This window comes from Acipenser ruthenus, chromosome 29 (genome assembly GCF_902713425.1).
Source record: "Acipenser ruthenus chromosome 29, fAciRut3.2 maternal haplotype, whole genome shotgun sequence".
Classification (NCBI taxonomy): Eukaryota; Metazoa; Chordata; class Actinopteri; order Acipenseriformes; family Acipenseridae; genus Acipenser; species Acipenser ruthenus.
In genome coordinates this window covers 11239838-11256762 of record NC_081217.1, presented here as the reverse complement: position 1 = coordinate 11256762, position 16925 = coordinate 11239838, and the positions used below count along the sequence as shown (strand labels likewise).

The following is a 16925-nucleotide window of genomic DNA, read 5'->3' as shown; positions in this document are numbered from 1 at the left end:
CATTAATTGCGATTGGTTTCATACCAATACGCTTACATAACAGATATTGGTTATAGACAATGTCATATACACAGAAATGAACACGGACAGTGTTTATTAAGGGCTGACTCATTGACATGTTCGAGAGATCTAGGTGTACTGGACAAATCTACTGGATTATTTTCCATGTCGTAATTGTGCCGCCTGTGATAATGCGTTTGCGTTTTACAAGCCATACAACGAAAAAAGAGTACAGTGTCTTACAAGTGATGACCTGTGCTTCAACGCATGTCATTTATTTGTTTTTTTGTCCTTGCCATTTGCAATATGTTGGTAAAACTACTAGACAGTGACGATTGCGCATTGATGAGCAAGCATAAAAGTTCAATTAGGAGAAAAGATATCCATTCACCACTAGCTAGACATTTCGTAGATGCCAAACATTCCATTTCAGATCTGAAATACCGCAGCATACAAAAAATATTTCAAGCTCGAGGACGTGATAATCTCGATCAAAAACTATTACAATGTGAATCCAAATGGATCTTCTATCTCCATATGGTACAACCCGAGGGATTAAATGAAGCGCTAGGATTATCCTGTTTTCTGTGATATAATGCGCAACCATACTTGTCTTTCATAAGATCTGAAAATAAATTATAGCGCTTTGAGATTATGTCTGTTATTAGCAGATTGTTTAGAAATGTACTCAAATATGTTACAACTGTTCTGTCTACGAAATATATCTGTAACATTTATGTAATGCCTTTGTGGTTTTTTGATGAAGTTCATTTGCTAACAGACTGTTCTGATTTTGATTCAAACCGTGAAGCGATCGCTCTGTTTGCAGTATATTTTCTTTCAGTAAGAGGAGTGTCCTTGTGATTCCATACAAAATGCGACAAAACCTGTCGCCCTCCTTAATATAAACAGAAAAAGAACAAGTACACGCACACGCCAGGTGATTTACTGCAGCGTCAGACATGGGAGGTTCAGCAGTGTGCTGCAGCGTTGTGCAAAGTCGTCGGTGTAAGTCAGGATGGCCGAGCGGTCTAAGGCGCTGTGGTCAGTTCGCAGTCTCCATGGAGGCGTGGGCTCGAACCCCACTTCTGACAACAGTTCTTGTTAATTTATTTCTAAAACGTCCACCGAATGCTTGGTAATTTTACATGTTTTTCTTTTTAGTATTCAAATCACAGCTTTTTAAATGAGAGAAAGTCACCGCAAGCCCGCACCTCGCCACTTTCTTCACACTGCTAAACTGCCTCATAAAGATGAGACCTCTAATTATGCCTTTCCAATACTTTGAATGTGTTATTGTTGAGTTTAACATAACATCTTGGTAATCATAATGTCCGCAGGCCTTGTTTTTCTCGGGTTTTATTAACGCGCTCCATGTGTGTGGCCGGTTAGCTCAGTTGGTTAGAGCGTGGTGCTAATAACGCCAAGGTCGCGGGTTCGATCCCCGTCGGGCCATGACTTTTCTTCTTTAAAGAAACCACAGCATTTGGAATGGTGCCAAAATGAACATTCTTTAACAAAATGAACCGGTGCGATATGAAGTAGAACCAGTAATATTTCAAATTCCTCATCTTTAAACATGTATTAGGAATGAACACATACAATTAAAAAGAAAGCTTACGTAGTCGGCAGGATTCGAACCTGCGCGGGGAAACCCCAATGGATTTCTAGTCCATCGCCTTAACCACTCGGCCACGACTACATGTTCTTACATTGGACTGTGAAATGATCCATATTATTGTCAAAAGAAGTAAAAGACACCCGCGGTAATGCTGCAGATGGCAGTATAGGCTAACATGAACCGAAGTCAAATGCCTTTGTTGAAACTCCATCGATTTATACAAGGCAAGCACACGTGGGAAATGTAAATACAATATCCTTTCTGTCAACGTTCATAATAATGAATACATCTTTATTTCAAAATACGTAACAATTTAAGTGATCTTTTCAAACCACCCATACACAAAAAACAAAGTAGATCTTGATTTCAACTGAAAAACTGACTTGCTTCATGGCTGCTGCCACAGCACTCAAGCACGTTGTGGCTAGCGTGAGCGGACTTAGCAGATAACAAGATCTACAAAATATCACATGCCAATAAAACATAACACAATTATGTTCGATTTTATAACAAAACCCCACCCCAGATGGGACTCGAACCCACTATCCCTGGCTTAGGAGGCCAGTGGCCTTAGCCATTAGGCCACTAGGGCTGACATGGGAAGCGCACATTTGGTAGTTCTAAAGAAAGTGGGAACAATAGTATCGTGGTTTCATAAATATCCAAGCCATCTTTGGTGTTCAAACAAAGCAGTTACATTGGGAAAGGGCCGTACTTATCAGTAAGTGTTTGAAATGCATGTGGGAAGATTTAAGATTGTGAAGAAGTTTTAATATGCTTCGTATTTGCGCATTGGTAACCTTACATAATTACGTTTTGATTAATGCCACTTCCTTACCTGACAGTAGTCAGGGTGACGATACAAGACCAAAGCCAATAAACCTGTTATTTTCCTGTCCTTTCATTACCATATTCTAGTGTGCTTGTTCAGAATATGCGTGAATCCTGAAAACGTCTTGCTAATATGTGAACAAAGCCAGCATTCACTTTATTGATCACCATGTGGAATAGCCGCTATTGGAACACACATGATTGTGTTAAAGATGTTAATAGACTTTCAATGTACACGTTTTAGAGCTGAACGTTTGTTGAGACAGTTCAAGCGCTGTAGCAGTGTTTACCTATTTCATGGATGTTTGCTTTTTCGTCTTACTCTGGAAAAAATAATAATAGCAATAGAAAAATGTAGGCAAAACAATTTTTGAGAACCGCATTTGGGTGAAAAATGAACAGTTTCAAAACACATTTGTAAACGCATTGGATTCTATTATGGTGTTTCCGAGCTGTTGAATGTTTCTTATTATATACAGGTTTACTGGCTTGACAGAAAGGCGATTGACAAAAAGAATGCCTCGTCCCTGCGTGGGCTTGAAACAGCAACGTTTTGGTTAAGCCGAACGCGCTCACCGATTACGTTGTTTTATTAGATAACACCCTCGGAGCCCAACAGAACACTGTATGCGTATAATTAAAATATTTACGGTTCAAATGGGAATCGTATTCATCAGATTTTAAGCACACATTTGATAGACGTCACAGTGCAAAGGAGGAAGGCAGGCAATGCAAATGAGGCAACTGGCTCGTACTTTTTAAATCATACCAAAAAATTGAACCCAATTAAGCTTTTAACCGCCTGCAGTCTGGAATGAGTTTGAAATGTTATTGTAACAACTCACTGGGCTACAGCAATTGCATTATATGAAAGTGCTCCTGTTTATTTGTCACCGGCACAGCTACCGGTGCCACTCAGAGTTGGAGGGAGACGGTCGGCCACTTGCCCATAAAACAATACTTTCAGGGATCATTTCTATAGTGATTTGCTAGCGAAATGCGTTTTGAAAGTGTTTGGGCTCGCTACCCACGAGGAAGAGTGAGAGTGTTCGTTTTTGAGCGTGAAGAAGACAGCGAGTGTTGTTTTTGACCAACTGCTCGCTGTTATTGATGACCGCTCCAGTGTTCCTTAGGGGGCTGGAGGAAGCGGACACGTTCTGAGTGGGTGTCTTACCAAAACGTAAGAAAGATGAACTACAGTTGCAAAGCACTGCTGCTTTTTCGATGATTGATTAAAACTATCAAACTGACTGAAAACACGGATCGCATTAATTGCGATTGGTTTCATACCAATACGCTTACATAACAGATATTGGTTATAGACAATGTCATATACACAGAAATGAACACGGACAGTGTTTATTAAGGGCTGACTCATTGACATGTTCGAGAGATCTAGGTGTACTGGACAAATCTACTGGATTATTTTCCATGTCGTAATTGTGCCGCCTGTGATAATGCGTTTGCGTTTTACAAGCCATACAACGAAAAAAGAGTACAGTGTCTTACAAGTGATGACCTGTGCTTCAACGCATGTCATTTATTTGTTTTTTTGTCCTTGCCATTTGCAATATGTTGGTAAAACTACTAGACAGTGACGATTGCGCATTGATGAGCAAGCATAAAAGTTCAATTAGGAGAAAAGATATCCATTCACCACTAGCTAGACATTTCGTAGATGCCAAACATTCCATTTCAGATCTGAAATACCGCAGCATACAAAAAATATTTCAAGCTCGAGGACGTGATAATCTCGATCAAAAACTATTACAATGTGAATCCAAATGGATCTTCTATCTCCATATGGTACAACCCGAGGGATTAAATGAAGCGCTAGGATTATCCTGTTTTCTGTGATATAATGCGCAACCATACTTGTCTTTCATAAGATCTGAAAATAAATTATAGCGCTTTGAGATTATGTCTGTTATTAGCAGATTGTTTAGAAATGTACTCAAATATGTTACAACTGTTCTGTCTACGAAATATATCTGTAACATTTATGTAATGCCTTTGTGGTTTTTTGATGAAGTTCATTTGCTAACAGACTGTTCTGATTTTGATTCAAACCGTGAAGCGATCGCTCTGTTTGCAGTATATTTTCTTTCAGTAAGAGGAGTGTCCTTGTGATTCCATACAAAATGCGACAAAACCTGTCGCCCTCCTTAATATAAACAGAAAAAGAACAAGTACACGCACACGCCAGGTGATTTACTGCAGCGTCAGACATGGGAGGTTCAGCAGTGTGCTGCAGCGTTGTGCAAAGTCGTCGGTGTAAGTCAGGATGGCCGAGCGGTCTAAGGCGCTGTGGTCAGGTCGCAGTCTCCATGGAGGCGTGGGCTCGAACCCCACTTCTGACAACAGTTCTTGTTAATTTATTTCTAAAACGTCCACCGAATGCTTGGTAATTTTACATGTTTTTCTTTTTAGTATTCAAATCACAGCTTTTTAAATGAGAGAAAGTCACCGCAAGCCCGCACCTCGCCACTTTCTTCACACTGCTAAACTGCCTCATAAAGATGAGACCTCTAATTATGCCTTTCCAATACTTTGAATGTGTTATTGTTGAGTTTAACATAACATCTTGGTAATCATAATGTCCGCAGGCCTTGTTTTTCTCGGGTTTTATTAACGCGCTCCATGTGTGTGGCCGGTTAGCTCAGTTGGTTAGAGCGTGGTGCTAATAACGCCAAGGTCGCGGGTTCGATCCCCGTACGGGCCATGACTTTTCTTCTTTAAAGAAACCACAGCATTTGGAATGGTGCCAAAATGAACATTCTTTAACTAAATGAACCGGTGCGATATGAAGTAGAACCAGTAATATTTCAGATTCCTCATCTTTAAACATGTATTAGGAATGAACACATACAATTAAAAAGAAAGCTTACGTAGTCGGCAGGATTCGAACCTGCGCGGGGAAACCCCAATGGATTTCTAGTCCATCGCCTTAACCACTCGGCCACGACTACATGTTCTTACATTGGACTGTGAAATGATCCATATTATTGTCAAAAGAAGTAAAAGACACCCGCGGTAATGCTGCAGATGGCAGTATAGGCTAACATGAACCGAAGTCAAATGCCTTTGTTGAAACTCCATCGATTTATACAAGGCAAGCACACGTGGGAAATGTAAATACAATATCCTTTCTGTCAACGTTCATAATAATGAATACATCTTTATTTCAAAATACGTAACAATTTAAGTGATCTTTTCAAACCACCCATACACAAAAAACAAAGTAGATCTTGATTTCAACTGAAAAACTGACTTGCTTCATGGCTGCTGCCACAGCACTCAAGCACGTTGTGGCTAGCGTGAGCGGACTTAGCAGATAACAAGATCTACAAAATATCACATGCCAATAAAACATAACACAATTATGTTCGATTTTATAACAAAACCCCACCCCAGATGGGACTCGAACCCACTATCCCTGGCTTAGGAGGCCAGTGGCCTTAGCCATTAGGCCACTAGGGCTGACATGGGAAGCGCACATTTGGTAGTTCTAAAGAAAGTGGGAACAATAGTATCGTGGTTTCATAAATATCCAAGCCATCTTTGGTGTTCAAACAAAGCAGTTACATTGGGAAAGGGCCGTACTTATCAGTAAGTGTTTGAAATGCATGTGGGAAGATTTAAGATTGTGAAGAAGTTTTAATATGCTTCGTATTTGCGCATTGGTAACCTTACATAATTACGTTTTGATTAATGCCACTTCCTTACCTGACAGTAGTCAGGGTGACGATACAAGACCAAAGCCAATAAACCTGTTATTTTCCTGTCCTTTCATTACCATATTCTAGTGTGCTTGTTCAGAATATGCGTGAATCCTGAAAACGTCTTGCTAATATGTGAACAAAGCCAGCATTCACTTTATTGATCACCATGTGGAATAGCCGCTATTGGAACACACATGATTGTGTTAAAGATGTTAATAGACTTTCAATGTACACGTTTTAGAGCTGAACGTTTGTTGAGACAGTTCAAGCGCTGTAGCAGTGTTTACCTATTTCATGGATGTTTGCTTTTTCGTCTTACTCTGGAAAAAATAATAATAGCAATAGAAAAATGTAGGCAAAACAATTTTTGAGAACCGCATTTGGGTGAAAAATGAACAGTTTCAAAACACATTTGTAAACGCATTGGATTCTATTATGGTGTTTCCGAGCTGTTGAATGTTTCTTATTATATACAGGTTTACTGGCTTGACAGAAAGGCGATTGACAAAAAGAATGCCTCGTCCCTGCGTGGGCTTGAAACAGCAACGTTTTGGTTAAGCCGAACGCGCTCACCGATTACGTTGTTTTATTAGATAACACCCTCGGAGCCCAACAGAACACTGTATGCGTATAATTAAAATATTTACGGTTCAAATGGGAATCGTATTCATCAGATTTTAAGCACACATTTGATAGACGTCACAGTGCAAAGGAGGAAGGCAGGCAATGCAAATGAGGCAACTGGCTCGTACTTTTTAAATCATACCAAAAAATTGAACCCAATTAAGCTTTTAACCGCCTGCAGTCTGGAATGAGTTTGAAATGTTATTGTAACAACTCACTGGGCTACAGCAATTGCATTATATGAAAGTGCTCCTGTTTATTTGTCACCGGCACAGCTACCGGTGCCACTCAGAGTTGGAGGGAGACGGTCGGCCACTTGCCCATAAAACAATACTTTCAGGGATCATTTCTATAGTGATTTGCTAGCGAAATGCGTTTTGAAAGTGTTTGGGCTCGCTACCCACGAGGAAGAGTGAGAGTGTTCGTTTTTGAGCGTGAAGAAGACAGCGAGTGTTGTTTTTGACCAACTGCTCGCTGTTATTGATGACCGCTCCAGTGTTCCTTAGGGGGCTGGAGGAAGCGGACACGTTCTGAGTGGGTGTCTTACCAAAACGTAAGAAAGATGAACTACAGTTGCAAAGCACTGCTGCTTTTTCGATGATTGATTAAAACTATCAAACTGACTGAAAACACGGATCGCATTAATTGCGATTGGTTTCATACCAATACGCTTACATAACAGATATTGGTTATAGACAATGTCATATACACAGAAATGAACACGGACAGTGTTTATTAAGGGCTGACTCATTGACATGTTCGAGAGATCTAGGTGTACTGGACAAATCTACTGGATTATTTTCCATGTCGTAATTGTGCCGCCTGTGATAATGCGTTTGCGTTTTACAAGCCATACAACGAAAAAAGAGTACAGTGTCTTACAAGTGATGACCTGTGCTTCAACGCATGTCATTTATTTGTTTTTTTGTCCTTGCCATTTGCAATATGTTGGTAAAACTACTAGACAGTGACGATTGCGCATTGATGAGCAAGCATAAAAGTTCAATTAGGAGAAAAGATATCCATTCACCACTAGCTAGACATTTCGTAGATGCCAAACATTCCATTTCAGATCTGAAATACCGCAGCATACAAAAAATATTTCAAGCTCGAGGACGTGATAATCTCGATCAAAAACTATTACAATGTGAATCCAAATGGATCTTCTATCTCCATATGGTACAACCCGAGGGATTAAATGAAGCGCTAGGATTATCCTGTTTTCTGTGATATAATGCGCAACCATACTTGTCTTTCATAAGATCTGAAAATAAATTATAGCGCTTTGAGATTATGTCTGTTATTAGCAGATTGTTTAGAAATGTACTCAAATATGTTACAACTGTTCTGTCTACGAAATATATCTGTAACATTTATGTAATGCCTTTGTGGTTTTTTGATGAAGTTCATTTGCTAACAGACTGTTCTGATTTTGATTCAAACCGTGAAGCGATCGCTCTGTTTGCAGTATATTTTCTTTCAGTAAGAGGAGTGTCCTTGTGATTCCATACAAAATGCGACAAAACCTGTCGCCCTCCTTAATATAAACAGAAAAAGAACAAGTACACGCACACGCCAGGTGATTTACTGCAGCGTCAGACATGGGAGGTTCAGCAGTGTGCTGCAGCGTTGTGCAAAGTCGTCGGTGTAAGTCAGGATGGCCGAGCGGTCTAAGGCGCTGTGGTCAGTTCGCAGTCTCCATGGAGGCGTGGGCTCGAACCCCACTTCTGACAACAGTTCTTGTTAATTTATTTCTAAAACGTCCACCGAATGCTTGGTAATTTTACATGTTTTTCTTTTTAGTATTCAAATCACAGCTTTTTAAATGAGAGAAAGTCACCGCAAGCCCGCACCTCGCCACTTTCTTCACACTGCTAAACTGCCTCATAAAGATGAGACCTCTAATTATGCCTTTCCAATACTTTGAATGTGTTATTGTTGAGTTTAACATAACATCTTGGTAATCATAATGTCCGCAGGCCTTGTTTTTCTCGGGTTTTATTAACGCGCTCCATGTGTGTGGCCGGTTAGCTCAGTTGGTTAGAGCGTGGTGCTAATAACGCCAAGGTCGCGGGTTCGATCCCCGTCGGGCCATGACTTTTCTTCTTTAAAGAAACCACAGCATTTGGAATGGTGCCAAAATGAACATTCTTTAACAAAATGAACCGGTGCGATATGAAGTAGAACCAGTAATATTTCAAATTCCTCATCTTTAAACATGTATTAGGAATGAACACATACAATTAAAAAGAAAGCTTACGTAGTCGGCAGGATTCGAACCTGCGCGGGGAAACCCCAATGGATTTCTAGTCCATCGCCTTAACCACTCGGCCACGACTACATGTTCTTACATTGGACTGTGAAATGATCCATATTATTGTCAAAAGAAGTAAAAGACACCCGCGGTAATGCTGCAGATGGCAGTATAGGCTAACATGAACCGAAGTCAAATGCCTTTGTTGAAACTCCATCGATTTATACAAGGCAAGCACACGTGGGAAATGTAAATACAATATCCTTTCTGTCAACGTTCATAATAATGAATACATCTTTATTTCAAAATACGTAACAATTTAAGTGATCTTTTCAAACCACCCATACACAAAAAACAAAGTAGATCTTGATTTCAACTGAAAAACTGACTTGCTTCATGGCTGCTGCCACAGCACTCAAGCACGTTGTGGCTAGCGTGAGCGGACTTAGCAGATAACAAGATCTACAAAATATCACATGCCAATAAAACATAACACAATTATGTTCGATTTTATAACAAAACCCCACCCCAGATGGGACTCGAACCCACTATCCCTGGCTTAGGAGGCCAGTGGCCTTAGCCATTAGGCCACTAGGGCTGACATGGGAAGCGCACATTTGGTAGTTCTAAAGAAAGTGGGAACAATAGTATCGTGGTTTCATAAATATCCAAGCCATCTTTGGTGTTCAAACAAAGCAGTTACATTGGGAAAGGGCCGTACTTATCAGTAAGTGTTTGAAATGCATGTGGGAAGATTTAAGATTGTGAAGAAGTTTTAATATGCTTCGTATTTGCGCATTGGTAACCTTACATAATTACGTTTTGATTAATGCCACTTCCTTACCTGACAGTAGTCAGGGTGACGATACAAGACCAAAGCCAATAAACCTGTTATTTTCCTGTCCTTTCATTACCATATTCTAGTGTGCTTGTTCAGAATATGCGTGAATCCTGAAAACGTCTTGCTAATATGTGAACAAAGCCAGCATTCACTTTATTGATCACCATGTGGAATAGCCGCTATTGGAACACACATGATTGTGTTAAAGATGTTAATAGACTTTCAATGTACACGTTTTAGAGCTGAACGTTTGTTGAGACAGTTCAAGCGCTGTAGCAGTGTTTACCTATTTCATGGATGTTTGCTTTTTCGTCTTACTCTGGAAAAAATAATAATAGCAATAGAAAAATGTAGGCAAAACAATTTTTGAGAACCGCATTTGGGTGAAAAATGAACAGTTTCAAAACACATTTGTAAACGCATTGGATTCTATTATGGTGTTTCCGAGCTGTTGAATGTTTCTTATTATATACAGGTTTACTGGCTTGACAGAAAGGCGATTGACAAAAAGAATGCCTCGTCCCTGCGTGGGCTTGAAACAGCAACGTTTTGGTTAAGCCGAACGCGCTCACCGATTACGTTGTTTTATTAGATAACACCCTCGGAGCCCAACAGAACACTGTATGCGTATAATTAAAATATTTACGGTTCAAATGGGAATCGTATTCATCAGATTTTAAGCACACATTTGATAGACGTCACAGTGCAAAGGAGGAAGGCAGGCAATGCAAATGAGGCAACTGGCTCGTACTTTTTAAATCATACCAAAAAATTGAACCCAATTAAGCTTTTAACCGCCTGCAGTCTGGAATGAGTTTGAAATGTTATTGTAACAACTCACTGGGCTACAGCAATTGCATTATATGAAAGTGCTCCTGTTTATTTGTCACCGGCACAGCTACCGGTGCCACTCAGAGTTGGAGGGAGACGGTCGGCCACTTGCCCATAAAACAATACTTTCAGGGATCATTTCTATAGTGATTTGCTAGCGAAATGCGTTTTGAAAGTGTTTGGGCTCGCTACCCACGAGGAAGAGTGAGAGTGTTCGTTTTTGAGCGTGAAGAAGACAGCGAGTGTTGTTTTTGACCAACTGCTCGCTGTTATTGATGACCGCTCCAGTGTTCCTTAGGGGGCTGGAGGAAGCGGACACGTTCTGAGTGGGTGTCTTACCAAAACGTAAGAAAGATGAACTACAGTTGCAAAGCACTGCTGCTTTTTCGATGATTGATTAAAACTATCAAACTGACTGAAAACACGGATCGCATTAATTGCGATTGGTTTCATACCAATACGCTTACATAACAGATATTGGTTATAGACAATGTCATATACACAGAAATGAACACGGACAGTGTTTATTAAGGGCTGACTCATTGACATGTTCGAGAGATCTAGGTGTACTGGACAAATCTACTGGATTATTTTCCATGTCGTAATTGTGCCGCCTGTGATAATGCGTTTGCGTTTTACAAGCCATACAACGAAAAAAGAGTACAGTGTCTTACAAGTGATGACCTGTGCTTCAACGCATGTCATTTATTTGTTTTTTTGTCCTTGCCATTTGCAATATGTTGGTAAAACTACTAGACAGTGACGATTGCGCATTGATGAGCAAGCATAAAAGTTCAATTAGGAGAAAAGATATCCATTCACCACTAGCTAGACATTTCGTAGATGCCAAACATTCCATTTCAGATCTGAAATACCGCAGCATACAAAAAATATTTCAAGCTCGAGGACGTGATAATCTCGATCAAAAACTATTACAATGTGAATCCAAATGGATCTTCTATCTCCATATGGTACAACCCGAGGGATTAAATGAAGCGCTAGGATTATCCTGTTTTCTGTGATATAATGCGCAACCATACTTGTCTTTCATAAGATCTGAAAATAAATTATAGCGCTTTGAGATTATGTCTGTTATTAGCAGATTGTTTAGAAATGTACTCAAATATGTTACAACTGTTCTGTCTACGAAATATATCTGTAACATTTATGTAATGCCTTTGTGGTTTTTTGATGAAGTTCATTTGCTAACAGACTGTTCTGATTTTGATTCAAACCGTGAAGCGATCGCTCTGTTTGCAGTATATTTTCTTTCAGTAAGAGGAGTGTCCTTGTGATTCCATACAAAATGCGACAAAACCTGTCGCCCTCCTTAATATAAACAGAAAAAGAACAAGTACACGCACACGCCAGGTGATTTACTGCAGCGTCAGACATGGGAGGTTCAGCAGTGTGCTGCAGCGTTGTGCAAAGTCGTCGGTGTAAGTCAGGATGGCCGAGCGGTCTAAGGCGCTGTGGTCAGGTCGCAGTCTCCATGGAGGCGTGGGCTCGAACCCCACTTCTGACAACAGTTCTTGTTAATTTATTTCTAAAACGTCCACCGAATGCTTGGTAATTTTACATGTTTTTCTTTTTAGTATTCAAATCACAGCTTTTTAAATGAGAGAAAGTCACCGCAAGCCCGCACCTCGCCACTTTCTTCACACTGCTAAACTGCCTCATAAAGATGAGACCTCTAATTATGCCTTTCCAATACTTTGAATGTGTTATTGTTGAGTTTAACATAACATCTTGGTAATCATAATGTCCGCAGGCCTTGTTTTTCTCGGGTTTTATTAACGCGCTCCATGTGTGTGGCCGGTTAGCTCAGTTGGTTAGAGCGTGGTGCTAATAACGCCAAGGTCGCGGGTTCGATCCCCGTACGGGCCATGACTTTTCTTCTTTAAAGAAACCACAGCATTTGGAATGGTGCCAAAATGAACATTCTTTAACTAAATGAACCGGTGCGATATGAAGTAGAACCAGTAATATTTCAGATTCCTCATCTTTAAACATGTATTAGGAATGAACACATACAATTAAAAAGAAAGCTTACGTAGTCGGCAGGATTCGAACCTGCGCGGGGAAACCCCAATGGATTTCTAGTCCATCGCCTTAACCACTCGGCCACGACTACATGTTCTTACATTGGACTGTGAAATGATCCATATTATTGTCAAAAGAAGTAAAAGACACCCGCGGTAATGCTGCAGATGGCAGTATAGGCTAACATGAACCGAAGTCAAATGCCTTTGTTGAAACTCCATCGATTTATACAAGGCAAGCACACGTGGGAAATGTAAATACAATATCCTTTCTGTCAACGTTCATAATAATGAATACATCTTTATTTCAAAATACGTAACAATTTAAGTGATCTTTTCAAACCACCCATACACAAAAAACAAAGTAGATCTTGATTTCAACTGAAAAACTGACTTGCTTCATGGCTGCTGCCACAGCACTCAAGCACGTTGTGGCTAGCGTGAGCGGACTTAGCAGATAACAAGATCTACAAAATATCACATGCCAATAAAACATAACACAATTATGTTCGATTTTATAACAAAACCCCACCCCAGATGGGACTCGAACCCACTATCCCTGGCTTAGGAGGCCAGTGGCCTTAGCCATTAGGCCACTAGGGCTGACATGGGAAGCGCACATTTGGTAGTTCTAAAGAAAGTGGGAACAATAGTATCGTGGTTTCATAAATATCCAAGCCATCTTTGGTGTTCAAACAAAGCAGTTACATTGGGAAAGGGCCGTACTTATCAGTAAGTGTTTGAAATGCATGTGGGAAGATTTAAGATTGTGAAGAAGTTTTAATATGCTTCGTATTTGCGCATTGGTAACCTTACATAATTACGTTTTGATTAATGCCACTTCCTTACCTGACAGTAGTCAGGGTGACGATACAAGACCAAAGCCAATAAACCTGTTATTTTCCTGTCCTTTCATTACCATATTCTAGTGTGCTTGTTCAGAATATGCGTGAATCCTGAAAACGTCTTGCTAATATGTGAACAAAGCCAGCATTCACTTTATTGATCACCATGTGGAATAGCCGCTATTGGAACACACATGATTGTGTTAAAGATGTTAATAGACTTTCAATGTACACGTTTTAGAGCTGAACGTTTGTTGAGACAGTTCAAGCGCTGTAGCAGTGTTTACCTATTTCATGGATGTTTGCTTTTTCGTCTTACTCTGGAAAAAATAATAATAGCAATAGAAAAATGTAGGCAAAACAATTTTTGAGAACCGCATTTGGGTGAAAAATGAACAGTTTCAAAACACATTTGTAAACGCATTGGATTCTATTATGGTGTTTCCGAGCTGTTGAATGTTTCTTATTATATACAGGTTTACTGGCTTGACAGAAAGGCGATTGACAAAAAGAATGCCTCGTCCCTGCGTGGGCTTGAAACAGCAACGTTTTGGTTAAGCCGAACGCGCTCACCGATTACGTTGTTTTATTAGATAACACCCTCGGAGCCCAACAGAACACTGTATGCGTATAATTAAAATATTTACGGTTCAAATGGGAATCGTATTCATCAGATTTTAAGCACACATTTGATAGACGTCACAGTGCAAAGGAGGAAGGCAGGCAATGCAAATGAGGCAACTGGCTCGTACTTTTTAAATCATACCAAAAAATTGAACCCAATTAAGCTTTTAACCGCCTGCAGTCTGGAATGAGTTTGAAATGTTATTGTAACAACTCACTGGGCTACAGCAATTGCATTATATGAAAGTGCTCCTGTTTATTTGTCACCGGCACAGCTACCGGTGCCACTCAGAGTTGGAGGGAGACGGTCGGCCACTTGCCCATAAAACAATACTTTCAGGGATCATTTCTATAGTGATTTGCTAGCGAAATGCGTTTTGAAAGTGTTTGGGCTCGCTACCCACGAGGAAGAGTGAGAGTGTTCGTTTTTGAGCGTGAAGAAGACAGCGAGTGTTGTTTTTGACCAACTGCTCGCTGTTATTGATGACCGCTCCAGTGTTCCTTAGGGGGCTGGAGGAAGCGGACACGTTCTGAGTGGGTGTCTTACCAAAACGTAAGAAAGATGAACTACAGTTGCAAAGCACTGCTGCTTTTTCGATGATTGATTAAAACTATCAAACTGACTGAAAACACGGATCGCATTAATTGCGATTGGTTTCATACCAATACGCTTACATAACAGATATTGGTTATAGACAATGTCATATACACAGAAATGAACACGGACAGTGTTTATTAAGGGCTGACTCATTGACATGTTCGAGAGATCTAGGTGTACTGGACAAATCTACTGGATTATTTTCCATGTCGTAATTGTGCCGCCTGTGATAATGCGTTTGCGTTTTACAAGCCATACAACGAAAAAAGAGTACAGTGTCTTACAAGTGATGACCTGTGCTTCAACGCATGTCATTTATTTGTTTTTTTGTCCTTGCCATTTGCAATATGTTGGTAAAACTACTAGACAGTGACGATTGCGCATTGATGAGCAAGCATAAAAGTTCAATTAGGAGAAAAGATATCCATTCACCACTAGCTAGACATTTCGTAGATGCCAAACATTCCATTTCAGATCTGAAATACCGCAGCATACAAAAAATATTTCAAGCTCGAGGACGTGATAATCTCGATCAAAAACTATTACAATGTGAATCCAAATGGATCTTCTATCTCCATATGGTACAACCCGAGGGATTAAATGAAGCGCTAGGATTATCCTGTTTTCTGTGATATAATGCGCAACCATACTTGTCTTTCATAAGATCTGAAAATAAATTATAGCGCTTTGAGATTATGTCTGTTATTAGCAGATTGTTTAGAAATGTACTCAAATATGTTACAACTGTTCTGTCTACGAAATATATCTGTAACATTTATGTAATGCCTTTGTGGTTTTTTGATGAAGTTCATTTGCTAACAGACTGTTCTGATTTTGATTCAAACCGTGAAGCGATCGCTCTGTTTGCAGTATATTTTCTTTCAGTAAGAGGAGTGTCCTTGTGATTCCATACAAAATGCGACAAAACCTGTCGCCCTCCTTAATATAAACAGAAAAAGAACAAGTACACGCACACGCCAGGTGATTTACTGCAGCGTCAGACATGGGAGGTTCAGCAGTGTGCTGCAGCGTTGTGCAAAGTCGTCGGTGTAAGTCAGGATGGCCGAGCGGTCTAAGGCGCTGTGGTCAGTTCGCAGTCTCCATGGAGGCGTGGGCTCGAACCCCACTTCTGACAACAGTTCTTGTTAATTTATTTCTAAAACGTCCACCGAATGCTTGGTAATTTTACATGTTTTTCTTTTTAGTATTCAAATCACAGCTTTTTAAATGAGAGAAAGTCACCGCAAGCCCGCACCTCGCCACTTTCTTCACACTGCTAAACTGCCTCATAAAGATGAGACCTCTAATTATGCCTTTCCAATACTTTGAATGTGTTATTGTTGAGTTTAACATAACATCTTGGTAATCATAATGTCCGCAGGCCTTGTTTTTCTCGGGTTTTATTAACGCGCTCCATGTGTGTGGCCGGTTAGCTCAGTTGGTTAGAGCGTGGTGCTAATAACGCCAAGGTCGCGGGTTCGATCCCCGTACGGGTCATGACTTTTCTTCTTTAAAGAAACCACAGCATTTGGAATGGTGCCAAAATGAACATTCTTTAACAAAATGAACCGGTGCGATATGAAGTAGAACCAGTAATATTTCAAATTCCTCATCTTTAAACATGTATTAGGAATGAACACATACAATTAAAAAGAAAGCTTACGTAGTCGGCAGGATTCGAACCTGCGCGGGGAAACCCCAATGGATTTCTAGTCCATCGCCTTAACCACTCGGCCACGACTACATGTTCTTACATTGGACTGTGAAATGATCCATATTATTGTCAAAAGAAGTAAAAGACACCCGCGGTAATGCTGCAGATGGCAGTATAGGCTAACATGAACCGAAGTCAAATGCCTTTGTTGAAACTCCATCGATTTATACAAGGCAAGCACACGTGGGAAATGTAAATACAATATCCTTTCTGTCAACGTTCATAATAATGAATACATCTTTATTTCAAAATACGTAACAATTTAAGTGATCTTTTCAAACCACCCATACACAAAAAACAAAGTAGATCTTGATTTCAACTGAAAAACTGACTTGCTTCATGGCTGCTGCCACAGCACTCAAGCACGTTGTGGCTAGC

At 40.1% G+C, this 16925-nt stretch overlaps 16 non-coding genes across 16 annotated transcripts; 11 read left to right on the top strand and 5 right to left on the bottom strand.

Moving 5' to 3' along the window:
* The first annotated feature begins 1381 nt into the window (after nt 1-1381).
* Nucleotides 1382-1456, top strand: trnai-aau (transfer RNA isoleucine (anticodon AAU)). The gene has a single exon. It is a non-coding gene; the product is annotated as a tRNA-Ile (tRNA).
* Nucleotides 1457-1620: 164 nt separating this feature from the next.
* Nucleotides 1621-1702, bottom strand: trnas-aga (transfer RNA serine (anticodon AGA)). The gene has a single exon. It is a non-coding gene; the product is annotated as a tRNA-Ser (tRNA).
* Nucleotides 1703-3403: 1701 nt separating this feature from the next.
* On the top strand, nt 3404-3618 carry LOC131702323 (small nucleolar RNA U3). The gene has a single exon (XR_009309470.1). It is a non-coding gene; the product is annotated as a small nucleolar RNA U3 (small nucleolar RNA).
* Nucleotides 3619-4730: 1112 nt separating this feature from the next.
* trnal-cag (transfer RNA leucine (anticodon CAG)) lies at nt 4731-4812 on the top strand. The gene has a single exon. It is a non-coding gene; the product is annotated as a tRNA-Leu (tRNA).
* A 288-nt stretch (nt 4813-5100) lies between these two features.
* On the top strand, nt 5101-5174 carry trnai-aau (transfer RNA isoleucine (anticodon AAU)). The gene has a single exon. It is a non-coding gene; the product is annotated as a tRNA-Ile (tRNA).
* A 165-nt stretch (nt 5175-5339) lies between these two features.
* trnas-aga (transfer RNA serine (anticodon AGA)) lies at nt 5340-5421 on the bottom strand. Its single transcript has one exon. It is a non-coding gene; the product is annotated as a tRNA-Ser (tRNA).
* A 1701-nt stretch (nt 5422-7122) lies between these two features.
* Nucleotides 7123-7337, top strand: LOC131702322 (small nucleolar RNA U3). The gene has a single exon (XR_009309469.1). It is a non-coding gene; the product is annotated as a small nucleolar RNA U3 (small nucleolar RNA).
* A 1481-nt stretch (nt 7338-8818) lies between these two features.
* trnai-aau (transfer RNA isoleucine (anticodon AAU)) lies at nt 8819-8893 on the top strand. The gene has a single exon. It is a non-coding gene; the product is annotated as a tRNA-Ile (tRNA).
* Nucleotides 8894-9057: 164 nt separating this feature from the next.
* Nucleotides 9058-9139, bottom strand: trnas-aga (transfer RNA serine (anticodon AGA)). The gene has a single exon. It is a non-coding gene; the product is annotated as a tRNA-Ser (tRNA).
* Nucleotides 9140-10840: 1701 nt separating this feature from the next.
* LOC131702321 (small nucleolar RNA U3) lies at nt 10841-11055 on the top strand. Its single transcript, XR_009309468.1, has one exon. It is a non-coding gene; the product is annotated as a small nucleolar RNA U3 (small nucleolar RNA).
* A 1112-nt stretch (nt 11056-12167) lies between these two features.
* trnal-cag (transfer RNA leucine (anticodon CAG)) lies at nt 12168-12249 on the top strand. Its single transcript has one exon. It is a non-coding gene; the product is annotated as a tRNA-Leu (tRNA).
* Nucleotides 12250-12537: 288 nt separating this feature from the next.
* On the top strand, nt 12538-12611 carry trnai-aau (transfer RNA isoleucine (anticodon AAU)). Its single transcript has one exon. It is a non-coding gene; the product is annotated as a tRNA-Ile (tRNA).
* Nucleotides 12612-12776: 165 nt separating this feature from the next.
* Nucleotides 12777-12858, bottom strand: trnas-aga (transfer RNA serine (anticodon AGA)). The gene has a single exon. It is a non-coding gene; the product is annotated as a tRNA-Ser (tRNA).
* A 1701-nt stretch (nt 12859-14559) lies between these two features.
* On the top strand, nt 14560-14774 carry LOC131702320 (small nucleolar RNA U3). Its single transcript, XR_009309467.1, has one exon. It is a non-coding gene; the product is annotated as a small nucleolar RNA U3 (small nucleolar RNA).
* A 1482-nt stretch (nt 14775-16256) lies between these two features.
* On the top strand, nt 16257-16330 carry trnai-aau (transfer RNA isoleucine (anticodon AAU)). The gene has a single exon. It is a non-coding gene; the product is annotated as a tRNA-Ile (tRNA).
* Nucleotides 16331-16495: 165 nt separating this feature from the next.
* trnas-aga (transfer RNA serine (anticodon AGA)) lies at nt 16496-16577 on the bottom strand. The gene has a single exon. It is a non-coding gene; the product is annotated as a tRNA-Ser (tRNA).
* Nucleotides 16578-16925: the final 348 nt, after the last annotated feature.